A 17659-nucleotide genomic window follows, 5' to 3' on the forward strand; every position below is an offset into this window, starting at 1 on the left:
TCGAAAATTCCAATTTTCAATCTGCGATATCTCCTGTTATATTCATCCGATCCAATTGGGATTTCCGGTTTTATAATCAGCATTGCCAAGGCTTCAACCCAAGCACGAAAACTCGATTTCGAAAATCTCGATTTTTTGGGTCAAAAATGAGCAAGGGGTTAGACCCCCTTAAAATGACCTATTTGCTACTCTGTCTGAAAATGAGGATGTTCCATTACTTTCCTAGGATATGGAGTGCATAGAATTTGTTTTGAAGATTCTAGAAAACCAAACAGTTGATGATTCAATAGAGATTTGCACTCCAGAGAGCTCTTCGAAGTCAACTCGAAAATGAAAAGTGGAAAAACAAAAAAAATTATTTTCTCCTAAACTGGGCCATATATTTGAAATTTTGGTATGAAAATATAGGTTTTCGAACACTCTGAATCTATTGCGAGCAATTTGGAAAGCCTATCACCTTTCATTCAGATTTTCATCTTGGAAATGGCAATTTTTGTAAATTGCAATTTTCAATCTGCGATATCTCCTGTTATATTCATCCGATCCAATTGGGATTTCCGGTTTTATAATCAGCATTGCCAAGGCTTCAACCCAAGCACGAAAACTCGATTTCGAAAATCTCGATTTTTTGGGTCAAAAATGAGCAAGGGGTTAGACCCCCCTAAAATGACATATTTGTTCCTCTGTCTAAAAATCAGGTGGTTCTATTACTTTCCTAGGATATGGAAAGCATAGAATTTGTTCCGTAGATTACAGAAAACCAAACAGTTCGGGATTCGATAAAGAATTGCACTCCAGAGAGCTCTTCGAAGTCAACTCGAAAATGAAAAGTGGGAAAACAAAAAAAATTATTTTCTCCTAAACTAGGCCATATATTTGAAATTTTGGTATGAAAATATAGGTTTTCGAACACTCTGAATCTATTGCGAGCAATTTGGAAAGCCTATCTCCTTTTGTTCAGATTTTCATCTTAGAAATGGCATTTTTCGTAAATTGCAATTTTCAATCTGCGATATCTCCTGTTATATTCGTCCGATCTAATTGGGATTTCCGGTTTTATAATCAGCATTCCCAAGGCTTCAACCCAAGCACCCAAACTCGATTTCGAAAATCTCGATTTTTTGGGTCGAAAATGAGCAAGGGGTTAGACCCCCCTAAAATGACACTTTTGTTCCACTGTCTGAAAATCAGGTGGTTCTATTTCTTTCCTAGGATATGGAAAACATAGGGGCAGTTATTGAAGCTGTGGAGGTCTGGTTTGCAGAACAAGAAGAAACATTTTTTTAAGGTCTAGAGACGTTGCAGGTTCGCTGTAATAAGTGTATCCAATTAAGAGGAGAATATGTTGAGTATTGAAATATTTTGACATTGAAATTTTGCTTGGTTCTATAGTAGGCTGAGAATTTTTCAATATATCCTCGTACAACTACAGTTACACATGAAACTACATATTATACTAGGTCGTCTACAGGTCGTTTCAGAGTCACGCCACTCGAAAAAGTAATTTCTCAAAATTTCTAAATCTGTAGATAGATTATCCACAGAATCATTACAGTTTATGAATTTCTCAGAAGATGTAGTTGGGATCACCATGACGAATGCAATAATCTTTCGCATGACTAAACAGCAAACTTGCCGATGTACTGCGCTTCGAAAAAATGCAAAAAAGCTCGGGATCCACCTTGGCGAAGTTACCATATCCGCCGACCCCCATCTCGTTGCACAGAGAAAAAAATCGCATCCATCACCGGGGAATGATCCTTCTGGAAAAATGGAGAAACCGAAACCATTATTTCCACCCCCCGTCTCGGCCTTCCAGACGCACGTCATCCCGCTTCTTTCCGTTCTCGCCTCATGCAAACGGCGATATATTAATTAATCATCCGCGTAGACTGCGAGTCTCTCACCAGGCATTACGGCCGGCCATTAATCAAACCATGATTATATCTTGTTAACCGTCGACGAACAACATACCGCGCGCGTCTACTCTCCTACGGAACCTCCGATGCCGCCATTCATAGTTTGTCACCGGTTTGTTTTAGCCCCCCGCCGATTTCGGACCTAATTAATTCGACGATCTTTGGGTATCTTCACGCTCACGTGGGCCGAGAGCAAAAACGACAATGGCTGAGATGTCTGGTGGTGTTTTGTCGAGTTGGAAGCTAATTTTGCGAGTGATGGTTGGTTAATGAGCGATCTCTTCCCGAACTATTTGGATGTGTCCATCTTACACGAAGTTTGTTACGTTGTTGTGTGCTGATGGAGTTTTGTGATCGAAATTTTGTTATGACTTTTCAAATCTAAGAAAAATCTTGACCTGGTTTAATTCGAGCGAAAAATCGGGATTTTCGAAATCGATTTTTCGTGCTAGGTTATAGAAGAAGCCTTGGCAACGCTGATTATAGAATCGGAGGAATATAACAGGAGATATAGCAGGTCGAAATTTGCAATTTTCGTAAACTGCCGTTCACAAATGAAAATCTAAACAAAGGGGGATACGCTCTCAGAATTTTTGAAGGTCATCTTTAGAGTAATTTATCTTCCAGGAAAATAATCGTAGATCTAAACGTGATACATATTCTGAAAGAGCAACTCTTCTAGTAGAAAATCTGAGAACTTCATCCATTTCGGCACAACCGTTTGGTCTTGAGGAAGTTTTAAAATGGACCCAACTTTTTGGGAATTTTCGATGGTCAACTTTCGAGTCGGTTATCTTCCAGGAAAATTATCGTCGATCCAATATTATATATATTCTGAAAGAGCATCTCTTCTAGTAATAAATCTGAGAATTTTATCCATCTCGGCATAACCGTTCGGTCTTGACGAATTCTAAAGTGGAATTCGCAATTTTTGCAAAATGCCATTTCCTAGATGAAAATCTCAACGAAGGGAGATAAGCGCTCGAAATTGCTCGCAATAGATTCAGCGTGTTCGAAAACCTATATTTCCATACCAAAATTTCAAAAATATCTGTCCCAGTTTAGGAGAAAATATTTTTTTTGTTTTTCCACTTTTCATTTCCCAGTTGACTTCGAAGAGCGCTCTGGAGTGCGATTCTCTATTTAATTATCAACTGTTTGGTTTTCTAGAATCTTCAAAACAAATTCTATGCACTCCATATCCTAGGACAGTAGTAGAACTCCCTGATTTTCAGACAGAGTAGCAAATAGGTCATTTTAAGGGGGTTTAACCCCTTGCTCATTCTTGACTCAAAAAATCGAGATTTTCGAAATCGAGTTTTTGTGCTTGGGTTGAAGCCTTGGCAATGGCAATGGCAATTCAAATAGAATTTCTGGTAACTTGGAGAAGACTCCATGGATTTTCTTTTCCTTCGAGAAACGGATCAATTTTTGCAGTGCCAGATGCCCTTCAAGATGAAAAATTTCAGCTTATTTTGTGAACAGTTTCATCTCCTACAATCCAGTACACCCAGGAGGAGAAAGAGTTCTTTACTGGTGTTTTTCCTTAAACTCTTGTATAATACGCAGAATTGTATGGTACCCCATTAAGTTAACCTCTGCTCAAACTGTACCTTTACCATTGTAACGCTCTTTATCGAAAGAATCGGTGATGGAGGACAGAGGCGGCTCGTCCTATGAGGCAGGACAGCAGTGTCTCACCAATGAATTCTGTTAATAACAAAATTGGTCCAGACCAATTTTATCCTCAATTTTTTCGAACTGGTGTCCGAAATCTCCTCGTATCAGCGAAACCATTTCGTTCGTTTTCATTTCAGGTATGTTTTCAGCGAAATCTACGGGAGCTGAGACCTCCCAAACTCTCGTTTTCCGTCGACTTCCCCGCGAACTATCACTCATCAATTTTTTCCCCGCGCCCTTTTCACATCGCCCAACAATGCCGGCCAATGAAACCGGCATAATTACATACCGCGCGGCCAGAAACGCGACAAACAAAACATCGCCGACCGCGGCCGACCGACCGGCCGACAATGGAAACACGAAAACCTCACAAAGAAAACAAATTCCCCGGTGCCGGAAAACAAACAAGTAGAACCGATAAATCGAACGAATCGGCATTATATCGAAAGTGCGTACAATATGTAGTCGATGATTTAGCGACGCGTCGCGTTTTCGAGGGGGGGCCAGGGGGGCTAGGAGGTCGAGCGTCCAATAATTCATCGCTCAAACATTTGAGTTTGTTTTGAGCGCGGGCCCCATTATGCGATCCGCGTTTGTTCGACGCCGCGACGTCGATTGTGATTCGTTCGCCGGGACGGAAATGATATGTTAAATATTGCAACAGGACGGGTACGGGCCATTGTCGACTTTGGGTTTATGGCTTTTTGTTCTCGAAGTTCATGGACTGGGAATACGTCAATTCCGATTGTAATTGATCGCTGGAAACGACGCCATTACTGTACACGTTCCGAAATGGGCAAAAATCCGGGCCCAAATCCCGCTGGAAATATAGAAATGATGATGGTCGAACAGGGAAGGGACTTCTACCGAAAATATCGCTTCAGAAAGATGAAAGTCTACTGAACGTCAAAATAATGAGCTTTAACTATGTGGTCACTCTCCATCCTAGCCCTCAAATCCATTTGACAGGGATCAACAAACGGTATGTGCGGTTTACACGTGACATTTGTCTATTCGGCGATAGGTGGCGCCTTCGTACGTATATCACTCAATAGGGCCTCTGGTCAAACTTCTTGGTGATTCCTTCAGGCAGTTTTGGGATGAAACACACGTACCTCCAAGAGTGTGACTTATGTCTGTTTCATTTTCTATTAGTTGATCCGTCACGTTTTGTCGGTCGTCAAAATGACTGTTATTTGCATAGATTTTCTAACCTATATCAATATTATTTCTATGATTACTTGTCAACGTCCTTCACAATACACGGCGGACTTTTGACAATTTTATGACCCGTTGTCGCCACTCTGGGGGTATATAAACATTGTAGAACTGATCGAACAACAACGCGCAGTACAAGATAGTCTTCTAGAAATACATAGTAGGAATCCAATCCTTTCACTCCTTCAAACGAAACCACAAATCGAAAAGTTGGTGTTAAAACACATAACGAGGTTCCGTAGTGTAGCGGTTATCACGTCTGCTTTACACGCAGAAGGTCCCCGGTTCGATCCCGGGCGGAACCACCTTTTGTTCGTCATTTCTCCAAAATTTGACTCGAAACTTCGAACGTACAGTGCTATAAATGAACGATTCAGATCGACACCAGTTCAAGAGAAATGTTTCCTTCGTTGATGCACAAAGTGTCACTTCACTAGCTTCACCACGAGAAAAATGATTGAATGAGGTACTCACCGCAATTCGTATAAGAGTCTCGAAAAATTATAAATTTACACGTAAACGAAACTTCCAAACAACAGCACAGTCCCCTGTGAATTGGTATTGCCCAGTACTGCCCCCTAACAGGATTAATTAAAGGATTGCACTTATAAGACGTTGTTAACGACAAGTTTCACTGTCCCTGCACCGTATATCAAAACGATTTATGGCTTAAAATTACCACGATTATCACTATGGATGAATGATGGGAGTATCAGAAAGAATTCTACCTTAATTGAATGTGTTCGAATAAATCAAATCATAGTATCCATGGAAGAAAATCAACATCAAACTAACAAAGTCTCTGACATAACTTTCTAGTGGTGTCATCTTGATTCAAAAACTAATTTGTATCTCTGGAATATTCTTATCAATCATATCTTAAACGAACCAGTGCCTGAGCTTATACGAGTTCAGTGGCTGAAAGCAACTCGACAAATAACTCTGAGGTTATTCGCGAAAGACTGAACCGACAAAGAAGACTACCCGACAAGGATCCTCAAATTCTTGGAGGAATCGATAATGGGATCTCCATTCTTCTCCGATCTCCAAACATCCGACGTGGTGCCGCTTGATAATTTATTCATGTTCAAAAGTGATCTTCGCTGAGTAAACTGATATTGAAATCATCCAACCTGCTTCCTGCCACTTTGAATTTATGTCCGGGAATGATATATTGATTTTATTACCCTTATCGAGACGAGGAAGGAGAATTTAAAGCGAAAATTTGCTCTAGATTCTCGCAGGAGACCTTCTAGAACGGCTCGCAATTTCGTGCTAGAAAGTGTGGAAATCCACCAATAATTTCATCGTTCGCGAATTTTAGCGATAAGGCTGATAGCTTGTACCAAATTGGTCAAAAATGCTCGAACAGGTTATTTCTGTCTCAATTTCAGCAGCTTTTAATGCCCTCTCTAAGAGGGGGGATTTTTTGTGTCATGTGGATAGATCTTCGGTTGCTGAGGATGATCTATTCCGTATCTCATGCATTGTATGGTGTTGACCCATTCTTTCGTAACGTTTGGGAAACAACGAAAAGAAAACGACTGCAAAGTACAGAATCAGATGTCCAACATGTAAAACGAACATTTTCAGTATGACAGTACGTCAACATAACAACGTTACCGTATCGACGTGTCACCCAAACTTCGGACCCGGAAAATCCGACCGGACGGAAGCGAGAAAAAGCCGATATTACGAACGTAACTTCGTTTTCCGGCGGGGCCCCATAACCCCCAAAACGGCCGGAGTCGAAGTTCTCGCGCGACCGTTCAGGTCCTTCGGGGGGGATGCGGGAATTGTACCTACGTCGCCGCCACGCATCGGGGCCCCGCTCTGGGGGAGAGCACGGCACGCGCTCAGTCAATACGGGCCAATAAAATATTTATAAGGGCTGCATGCAAATTGCCCCCATGAAATATTCAATGAGGCCCGGGTCTCTGTTCTCGCAACAATGGGGCCGCGTAATTACTGTTTTTAATCAAACATCCGACGACTACGTGGCGAAAATATGGCAGGTGCGGGATCGGGACGGGTTCGTTTCGGGACGCCCTTCGAAAACATCGCAGGGGCGCCGCACGACACTGTCTAGCGCGAAATTTGCGTCATCGATATTGTATCGGCGGAATTTATTCCTCGATTTTTCGCAGGTTTTGATTGCCATTGATACCATAGCGTTCTAACGTCGAATTCACAAGTTGGCAACGTGGTAATTAAGACATAGACTGGCTTTTCTTGATACACGACTACAGAAACGCTCGCCAACTATGTAAAAACAAACAGGAAACATTTTTTTTAACATATTCTTGACTTTTTGTTTCCTAAATCAATTTAAAATCCTTGGGAGTGATATGATATAAAACATTCATATCGCACTCTTATATATAATATAAGTTTTCCAGCTGACCTTCGAAAAATCCTGAAAAAGATGGGTTCAGTTAAAAATTCGTCAAGACCGAACGGTTGCACCTAGATGGATGAAATTCTCAGATTTATTACTAGAACAGTTGCTTTTTCAGAATATGTATCACATTTCCATCTACGGTTACTTTTATTGGGAGACTCGAAAGCTGACCTTCGAAAAATCTTGAAAAAGATGGGTTCAGTTAAAAACTCGTCAAGACCGAACGGTTAGGCCAAGATGGATGAAATTCTCAGATTCATAACTAGAAGAGTTGCTCTTTCAGAATATGTATCACATTTTCATCTACGGTTACTTTTATCGAGAGATAAATGGCTCGCAAGCTGACCTTCGAAAAATCCGGAAAAAGATGGGTTCAGTTAAAAACTCGTCAAGACCGAACGGTTGCGCCGAGATGGATGAAATTCTCAGATTCATAACTAGAAGAGTTGCTCTTTGAGAATATGTATCACATTTCCATTTACGTTTACTTTTATTGAGAGATGAACGACTCGCAAACGAGCTTCGAAAAATCTTGAAAAAGATGGGTTCAGTTAAAAATTCTTCAAGACCGAACAATTGCGCCGAGATGGATGAAATTCTCAGATTCATAACTAGAAGAGTTGCTTTTTCAGAATATGTATCACATTTCCATCTACGGACACTTTTATCGAGAGATAAATGGCTCGCAAGCTGACCTTCGAAAAATCCTGAAAAAGATGGGTTCAGTTAAAAACTCGTCAAGACCGAACGGTTAGGCCAAGATGGATGAAATTCTCAGATTCATAACTAGAAGAGTTGCTCTTTCAGAATATGTATCACATTTCCATCTACGATTACTTTTATTGACAGATAAACTACTCGAAAGCTGACCTTCGAAAAATCCCGAAAGAGATGGGTTCAGCTTAAAATTCGTCAAGACCGAACGGTTAGGCCGAGATGGATGAAATTCTCAGATTCATAACTAGAAGAGTTGCTCTTTCAGAATATTTCATCACATTTCCATCTACGGACCCTTTTATCGAGAGATAAATGGCTCGCAAGCTGACCTTCGAAAAATCCTGAAAAAGATGGGTTCAGTTAAAAACTCGTCAAGACCGAACGGTTAGGCCGAGATGGATGAAATTCTCAGATTCATAACAAGAAGAGTTGCTCTTTCAGAATATGTATCACATTTCCATCCACGTTTACTTTTATTGGGAGATAAACGACTCGCAAGCTGACTTTCGAAAAATCCCGAAAGAGATGGGTTCAGCTAAAGACCGAACAGTTGCGCCGACATGGATGAAATTCTTAGATTTATTACTAGAAGAGTTGCTCTTTCAGAATATGTATCACATTTCTATCTACGAATGCTTTCGCCTTCGATAGCCTCCGCAACACATTGAAACACTGACCTAAAACGATCCATATACCGAAATAAAAAAAAATTTCGATTGAAACCATCCACTTCGGCGTCTTTTATCGTGGCCTCGACATTAGGAATATCCGGCAAATTAAATTTTCGAGTCCCCGCGGAGATCGCGTATACCTCTGGTATACTCCGAACGATCGGAGATCGCGAAAAAGCGAGTATATAGAGATATATAGATATTCATGTGCCCTCGCAACAAATTATATTTCGAGATATACATTTTCGTCCATATACCATATCTGAGGACGGAATCTGAAATGCCAGCCGTTCCCGGAATAATTCCATTTTTAATGCCCCCCGCGCGCTGGTCCGGCGTCGTCCGCATTTTATGCGAGACCCCCAGGAGGTTCGCCGCCCCTGCGGGCGTCCCTCTGAAGCCGGGTAGAAACACAGGGGGGGGCGGGAGGCCGTGGCGCCCCCCACCGAACGCGGCGAACGGTTTCCGGTATCGTAAATCGTAAAAATCGGTAAGTAGCGGTACAAAAATGTCGGAGCCACAGTTCGGAGAGTAAATGTCGTCGTTTATGGAAGACTTTAGGAATTCGCCCGAGAGGTGCCTACATACTGGATAGGATCGAAGAGGATAGAGGTGAATCTTTGATGGGATACTCTGATCCACTCAGGAAGGTTCAGAAAATATGACGCGAGGAAGAACAGGAGTTGTTCAGGGGACTCTAGCTTCTAGAGAAGGGGATCATCCCCTAACTCCTGGAAGCTTCTAGTCCAAAGCATTTTTTACGTCGACCAGCCATGGCGAGACAATCTCTCATCAGGTGATGTTGAGTTCCAACAGAATCTGCACTCGTCAGTACGCAACGTACATCTTCTGTTTCTCAACAGACGACAGCCCAGAGGATCTAAAGATAATGTAGACGACACCTATAAACATATATACGAAGCTTTGGGCCTTAGTCTCAATATTGATAAAACCAAAATCCTGGTAAGTACACCAGAAAACCTCCAAACAGATATCAGCCTGGAGGATGAAACTCTAGAACAGGTCGAGTAGTTCAAACACTTGGGAAGCTTCATAAATACTAGGGCTAACCAGGACAAGGAAACACACAACCGTATCAATTCAGCATCAAGGGTATTCTGGAAGTTAAATAACAGAGTGTTTCAAAATCACGACCTCAATCTGAAGACCAAGACAGCTGTTTACAAAGCACTGGTCCTCCCAACGCTTCTTTGTGGAAGCCAAAGCTGGACTCTTTACAGGCGACACATAAAACAGCTTGAACAAACGCAACAACGTCATCTAAGACAAATAATGCACATCAGATGGTTCCACAAAGTTTCAAATGCAGAACTCTTGCAGCGCGCGAGTTGTATAACAATTGAGACTCAAGTACCGACGGCCCGACTCAGATGGAGCGGCCACATTCTGAGGATGCAAGACACAAGACTCCCAAAATAGCTCTGTATGACGAATTCACAGAGGGAGCTCGGAAACCAGGAGGCCAGTATAAGCGGTTTAAGGATACACTACATCAATCTGTAAAATCAGTTAATGCCAATCATAACTGGAAACAACTAGCGTTAGAGAGATCACAGTGGAGGTCTGTGGTCCACAGCTATAATGGAGACTCGAGAAGAATACCGCGGCGGCCAGATCTGGTTGGTGACTATCCATGCCCAGAGTGTGGAAGGATCTGTTGGTCACGGTTGGGTCTCTTCAGTCACAGAAGGGCACACAGTCGCAAGTAGCCCTAAGTAATTAGTTTTATCGCACCGATAGTCTTCTTGTAGATTTATTCTCGGTAACGAGATTCCTATACCACACTCTTCATTTACTTCAACTTCTGAGTAACCAGGACTAAACAGACTTTGTTATACTCGGTGAGTTTAAGCAGAGTTACCAAGAACTAATAACTAAGAGAGGGACCAATCTAATTGGCAGATGGCGTACGCGTGTTTGCCATCTACAGTGACTCTATCAAACACAGTGGCGACAATTGGATATTTAGCAAGAATATGGCGGCTTAGAAGCACAGATTTCATTGCTATGATCTCTAATTCGGAATGCGGATTGGCTCACGTCACGTCATGTGACCAAATACGCCATATTCTTGCTAAAACGATGAAAAACGAGACCACCATTGTCGCCGCTGTGTTTGATAGAGTCACTGTATGCCATCTACCCTCGAGATTGGTCGCTTCCTTGGTATCAATTCTTAGTTAGTCTGCATAAACTCTCCATTCCCATTCGTGAATAACGAGTGGAAGAACAGAATAACCAAGAACAATCTCGGCTCTTAAAATAAGAGAAAAAAAAACAGAAAATCATTATTCGGGCGTAACTGTTGAACAAGTCACCGTCAGTTTGACAAAAGTGATACCAGTTACTGGTCCTGGCCATATTACTTCCGGCGAACGCCAGTAATGACGTCCCCGAACGAAAGAAGCCAAAACCGATCGTTCCGATATCGAAATTGTGAATTATGACGGCGTCTCTTTAAAATTCATCCGTCCTCCTTCCAGATATCCTTCCGCATACACGGCCGAAGATGAACCTTGGTAGTTCGGGCACGATCTCTATTCCATGTATATATTAGCTACGCACATGTGACTACGTCCCATTTGGGATTCTTGAACCATGACAGTGTCGCGTTCCGTTCAAATCCGACCTATTAATTATTCAAAGGTTTCTCGCTGATCGCTGAATTATTGAAATGGGGGATCAATTCGTCGCATATCGACTTTACGTATATCTCTCGTCGAGTGAGTCGAAGGTTTCCCGAGAGTTTCGTATGGGGAGTTACCACTGAAAAATATAAGATTAAAAGCCGGATCCACTCGAGCATACAAATCGAGGTACTCAAAAAAAAATGGAAAGATGCTACTCGTGTGTCCCTATATTATAACGAGGATAATATGCGACTTTAAATAGTCGAGGTGACGAAGCTTTATGGTGTCATCATTGCTAAAAGCTGAAACAGAACAGCAATCTTGATGGCCAAGAAGAATTAAGTCGTTTTGAAATCAAATGGTTTCCGTGTTTCCTCCAATATTTTCGATGCAGCAAATGGTGCAAGATTTGATTCATTTCCAGAGGCCAAAGGAGTCAGAAAATATAACGAAAATGAGTATATTATCTGTTATGTGAGTGACAAAAGGAGAATATCTCAAAGATGGTTGAAAAACGTTCTTACCTTATTTCGGAAGTTTCCAAATGATATGATGTATAAGAAATAAGTAATAATCAAATCCAATGTACGAGGAAAACATTCTAATACTATAACACTGAATATCCCCATAGAAAGCATCTGTCTGTGATCATAGAGCGCTCAAGTCGCACACTTTTCAGAAGCCCGGGTAGCTCAGTCGGTAGAGCATTGGACTTTTAATCCAAGGGTCCAGGGTTCAAGTCCCTGCTCGGGCGGCAACTTTTTTGGAACTGAATATTGTCATCATCATCGATTCGATTGAATGAATAGTTTAGTGCTTCTTCCTTCTTCCAATCCCGCCGTATAGTTGACTAATAACAGGGTCGTACTAAGAAATGTTCGTATCAATAAACCTTCTGAATTCCATACCTTTCAAGTATATTCCGTAAAACAAATTACTTTCTCTGTATTTTGCAACTCATCGATAAACTTCCACCCTCCGTTAACGAAAGAAAACGCTCAATATTAGCCTCCAAAATGAGCACCGTCCAAAAACGACGCCTATAGGCGAACTCCGCGTCCTTCGATATCTTAAAAACGGCGCGATATGCAAAAACCCACGGCTCGATATTCTCGAAGAGGCCCTCGGTGGAGCTCTCGTCGGTCCGCTCGTTACTCCGGCATGATGAATGTCCCCGAATTTTATGAGTGAATGAAAGCAAGGGATCATTTATCACGAGGCCAATAAGTGTCGTCTGCGAAATCTTTTTTACGTGAATGCACCGGGACCGGCCAGCATCTGAATTTATCGTTGCTCATATTCCAAGTATTGAGAATATGCGGGGAAATTCGCTGAAATTCGTATTCGTGATCCACGAAATCCAGAAATGCTTGAAAGAGGTCGAAATTTTGACGTTTCTCTGAATTGATTTCTTTCCTGACATGCATCGATGATCAGAGAAAATTACACAGCTTTGACAACCGATGTCAGAGTAAATAAGTAAACGTCAGTTTTGACGGAAGTAGGGATGGCATAGATCGAGGTGTTTAGCATTGATCGGACGCATAGAAGACCCTTTTTAGCCTCGATTTTTATGGAAATCATTACATGTCATGCCTCTGGAAATTCTGTGAACCCTACCAAGACGAAGTCAAACTAACGAAATATAAAAAAACGAATTTAAACGAAACAGATCGCGACGCACAAATTGAACCCGAAACGAAGCGGGAAAAAACTCGACGAAACTACAACTGGCGTCATTTCCCTCTACCTACCGGAAAATTCCACATTCACTCCGCGTCGTCGAAAAACGCCATACCCGCTCGGAAGAATGTAATTAGTACTTTATTTTTCGAGGACGGCTCGCGTCTCCAACGTATACGGAATTTCCCTTGGTCGCGTACACAAAACGGGTGGTTTTTTCTCCCGTCCGTTCATCACCCCTCGGGCATTTTTGCCTCGCCCCCGATGGAAATTATCCATCGGGAAACTTCGAAACGGCAGTGGCGCTCGGCTCCTCGATAATTGAGGTAATGGCTTTCCGATACCGAAAGAAAACAACGAACCGCATTAATTGAATCGGGGAGACGAACGGGGATTGTTTGTGAGCCCTCTCGGTTCGTATCAATGTGAAATAACCAGTTTGTTTTGTTTCGTTCCGGTTGACATTGGGTTCCGGTATGTAATTTAGGATGATGGATCCCGGGAATCGGAAAAATGCCGGACGCAGTCCGTCCCTGTCGATATCAGATGATTTTATAGCGTCGGTATAGTCCATTCACTTTCACAAAAGCAGTCGGTTGGGCGTAGAATGATTTTTTTGAGTTTTTGTCAGTAGAACGGAGTAAGGTTGACACTTGATACACATTTATGTCAAAACGGCGTTGCCACAACCAACTCCTATTTGTTTACGCTGCAATAATGCCGAGTGCTTATCAAAAAGCAAAGAAAAAGTATCTTATTACTATTTTGAATTGGAATCTAATTGTAATAGCAACCCTGATATTTTCGAATCGACGAAAACTAGGGGGTGAAAATTCATCTTTTGAGCCAACCCATTAAATGGACGTTTTAATACAGCGTGAGTTCGAGGGTGAGTCTACGACTCGTACGAATACTTTAACAGTATATTCTTCAAGTCAAAAGAAACATTTTTTGTCCTTCGACATTTTTTCCGAATCGGCTTGGTTTGAAAGGATACAGACTGTTGAAAAACCATAAAAAATGTTTTATCGAATGAAATGAATGTCGGAATATAGTTTTAATTTGTTGAGGAATCTTTTTCGAACACAAGATATCAACCACGTCTTCCAGTTTTCTCATTATGACAATTACGAACCATAAAAATACCAAAAATTCAAAGAAACCAACTCAAATCTAAGTTGGATGCCATCTTATGAATATTTGAACGTTTTATGAAATGAAAGTATTCTTCATGCTTTCTCGTATATTGCGCCGTTTTCGAGTAATTTTATGTCCAAAAATTGAAAAGTATCTGTGAAATTTGAAAAATTGGGTACTTTGGCTGAATACAACTCTGTGTAAAAGATCCACAGATGTGTAGTGTCACAAATCATTATGAAAACTTAACATGGCTGTATCTTTTTATCAGGGACGAACCGGAAAAAATGGTAAAGAGCAAAAGTGTTTCTTTTGACCTCAAAAATCTGCTATTAAAATATTTGTACGAGTCAAAGACTCACCCTGTATAATTTTAAGAGAAGGGCCATTTCATTTTCGGAATTCCAATGATGGCAAACGTTGACTCTCAAAATTGGGTATTCCCATATTATACTCCCAATACCAATCTGAATTCTCAAAATCTCGCTGAATGAACTATTTGTACCAACATAATTTCGACTTTCCGCAGCCACCTGAAATCTCAATAATTATGCGTGCAACGTGAAGAAACCGATAAATTCAACTGAAAACTGAAATTTGTCGATAGAAAATCAGTCTCCCGGCTTCATAAAAAGTTTTGGGCTCGTCCGGGATTTGAACCCGGGACCTCCCGCACCCTAAGCGGAAATCATACCCCTAGACCAACGAGCCAGTTGAAAGCTGATCTCACAACGAAAGTCAACCATCGTTTTTCTTTCCAACGTCATCGAAAACTGTCCAATTTTCAACGGGAAAAATTTGAAAAATTCCCCAACGAATTCTCCGAATCTAATTCTTCCGTCCTCCGCACCAGTTGCGAGACGAGTTAATTCCGCGACGTTTCAGCCAAATCTCACTACGACCAGAATTTTCGATATCACGAACCTGGCAATTATCCCGCAATGAGAGACACAGAGCGCGAGATGGGGCGCACAGCTAACTATTTAAAAATGGGAAACATTAACAAAGGCCGGTGCTGAATGAAAAATTGCGGCGTCACGTGCATATGATGAATGGACGCTGTTAATTAGAAGGAGCGTCTAGCTTGTCAAAAACGCCCGAGCGCACCTGAACGACGTTGCCATATTTTCCGCTAAATGGACGATTCCACGACGGCCCTACGACGCCCGGCGTCGCGTCGCACGAAGAATTTTCGATGAAATTGGATTTCGGTATGATGTCTCGTATTAATTAGAGAAGCAAAAAAAAAAACAACGTAATCAAATAGTACAATCTTGGCGGCCGTCAGTATATTGACTCCAGTCTTCATAATGTTATATCATCCCTGGGGATAACGAAGATCTATTTCGGAAAAGCAACTACGGATATTCCTCCTATAGCTCCTGACCCCCAGCGTTCGACCCTTCAGAACAGAGCATCCCCTGCATCATCGAAATGCGGAATCGATGGAATAATATTAAAACGAACATTATCGTTTAGGGTTGGGTGGATATCGAGAAATTTGAATTTTATCGCGCTTTTCCGACCTTGGATTTTCTCGGAGAAAACGAGGGCCTGCATCGGCAAACGCCGAGAGAAGTAGACTTGTAATTTCCCCGTCGAAATTACGTCTACTCCAATGGGTTTGGACCTGGCGTACCTCGCAACGCTGTGGATTCCATTATTTTAACGAGTCATAATAAAATCATCCCCTGTAATAACATTCGAAATGTCACGGAATTATTGATTCTTATACGGTTATACGGTTTGCATCCGATAAACATGATTCCAAATAATGCATTTTCAGAATATATGATCGCTCGGTTTTTGAATACTCCAAAATAGTTCTACTCACCAGTCACCACAAACATTTTTCAGTAAAATTCATTTTGAAGGTATGGCAAACGAAGGAATGCATTTTCCACCAACAATTGTCAAAATAGACATCGGCGCATCCACCATTTTCAGTGCAAATGCAGCAATTTTCAAAACAGAACGAAGAAGTTCTCTTCGAGCTGGTATCCAACACGTAAAATATCTTTTTTCTTCTCGTAATATCAGCATACTGATTACTGAAAAGCAATTTAAAAAATCAGGATGAACATGTTCGCCAATGTTTTCTTGTACTGGAGTCTAGAAGGTTAGTAACAAGAGCCTTTATAAAAGATCCTGAAGATGACCAAGTAAATAACAAATCAAAAGTACCCAACGATTCACGATAAGAAGCTGCAAAACGGAAAAAAATTTCCCCAAACATCGTTGGTAAAAGCAATTTTCATTTCCTTCTTTCACAGAAGCGAAACGCCGAGAGTCGATTAATTTGTCACATATGAAAGATATGCGGAAACCCTCAGCTAGGCCGACTCTGTTCATCTGAAAATGTAGGTCTTCCAAATGGGGTAGTTGATCCCCAGGTTGCCCTATCTGGCCGATATTGGGCGGGATTTCCCTCCCATGATACCCTCATAACCGACTCGGGTCCTAGATACCCCTAACAGACCTTCCCATGATTCCAACTCGCCCAACTTTTTGTCGTGAATTCATTTGTGGAAGCGTCAGCATTTTCGGGTAAAATTCTATACGCGAAAAAGTTATTTCGAGGTTTAATCGTAGGACATGCATTAATATTGGCGGTTTGATGAACTTTCACGAATAATTCGTTGATTGGAGGAAGAATCAGGTGGAAAATCCACGGTTTTCCATCGGAATTCCGAGAAAATTATCGTTTCCAAGTTCTGTGTTCCTAGCAACAATTAAATTATCACGATAAGTTTTGAGGTTACCCAAGGTGATATCTGATATGGAAAATCGATACTGAATTCGAATTTCGGAATGTCAACCGTCCCAATCAACCCGCTTTTCCGGGTAAACCCACAAAAATAAACTCACCATCAAGCCAGTCGGAGTTTCCAAGTCTGAATAGGCATTGTTTTCCTTCCTGCGTAACTCTCTCGCGTTGTTATGACAGAAAGACGTCGGAAAGTTGGCGGAAAGTCACTTACGCGTCGATTTCGTCACTTTTCGATGTCGATTATTCCATTAAAATCGTTGTTTTTCCGAAATTTTCGAAAGCAAAACACCGAGCCCTGTCAAAACGGAGTCCATGACAGTTCGATCTGACTGTGCGCAGGTGCGGGAGCCGCACGCAGGGCGACGGCCCGCCAGCTCGCGGGAACTCAGGCAAGGTTATCTTATTTTGGAGCTAATCGTTATTCAGATAAGGTCGGAATGGAGAAATTAGTCGGACGGTCGTCGTAGGTAAATATCGCATTGTTTTTGGGCGAATCCTTATCTGGGGTTTTGTTCGCTCAGGTTTTTGGGTTATCGCGAGATTAAGCTACGTGCGATCTTGAAAAATGGAGGTTGGGGAGACGCGAATTGAATATTTGGTCGTGGGCGGATTTTAGGGGTTGCGTTTGCCGGAATTTGTCTTCCGAGTATGCGAAAATCGGGTCACATCTGACCGCAAAAAGTTCCCAAACCGTTTAGAAGTATTCCCTTATCGTTTTCTATATAACTAATCCTTTTAAATGGTACTGGAAGAAACCAGAAAAGAAAAGGATCTTCTATGTTATTCTACCTTCTATGACATAACATAAAAAC

At 41.6% G+C, this 17659-nt stretch overlaps 1 protein-coding gene and 3 non-coding genes across 7 annotated transcripts in view; 2 read left to right on the forward strand and 2 right to left on the reverse strand.

Annotated features, from left to right (window-relative positions):
* LOC123312832 (calmodulin-binding transcription activator 1) overlaps positions 1–17203 on the reverse strand; it is a 129140-nt gene extending 111937 nt beyond the window's left edge. Inside the window, exons 1-2 of one of the 4 annotated variants that reach the window (XM_044897347.1) lie at positions 16946–17203; positions 15912–16128 (exon numbers count right to left, since the gene is read on the reverse strand). The gene's annotated coding sequence lies outside the window, so the exon portion shown is untranslated. The remainder of the gene's footprint in view (positions 1–15911; positions 16129–16945) is intronic. The other 3 variants (XM_044897350.1, XM_044897348.1, XM_044897346.1) reach the window with 3 other exon arrangements.
* Positions 5050–5122, forward strand: Trnav-uac. Its single transcript has one exon. It is a non-coding gene; the product is annotated as a tRNA-Val (tRNA).
* On the forward strand, positions 11939–12011 carry Trnak-uuu. Its single transcript has one exon. It is a non-coding gene; the product is annotated as a tRNA-Lys (tRNA).
* Positions 14717–14788, reverse strand: Trnap-agg. The gene has a single exon. It is a non-coding gene; the product is annotated as a tRNA-Pro (tRNA).
* Positions 17204–17659: the final 456 nt, after the last annotated feature.

This window comes from Coccinella septempunctata, chromosome 5 (assembly GCF_907165205.1).
Source record: "Coccinella septempunctata chromosome 5, icCocSept1.1, whole genome shotgun sequence".
NCBI lineage: Eukaryota > Metazoa > Arthropoda > Insecta > Coleoptera > Coccinellidae > Coccinella > Coccinella septempunctata.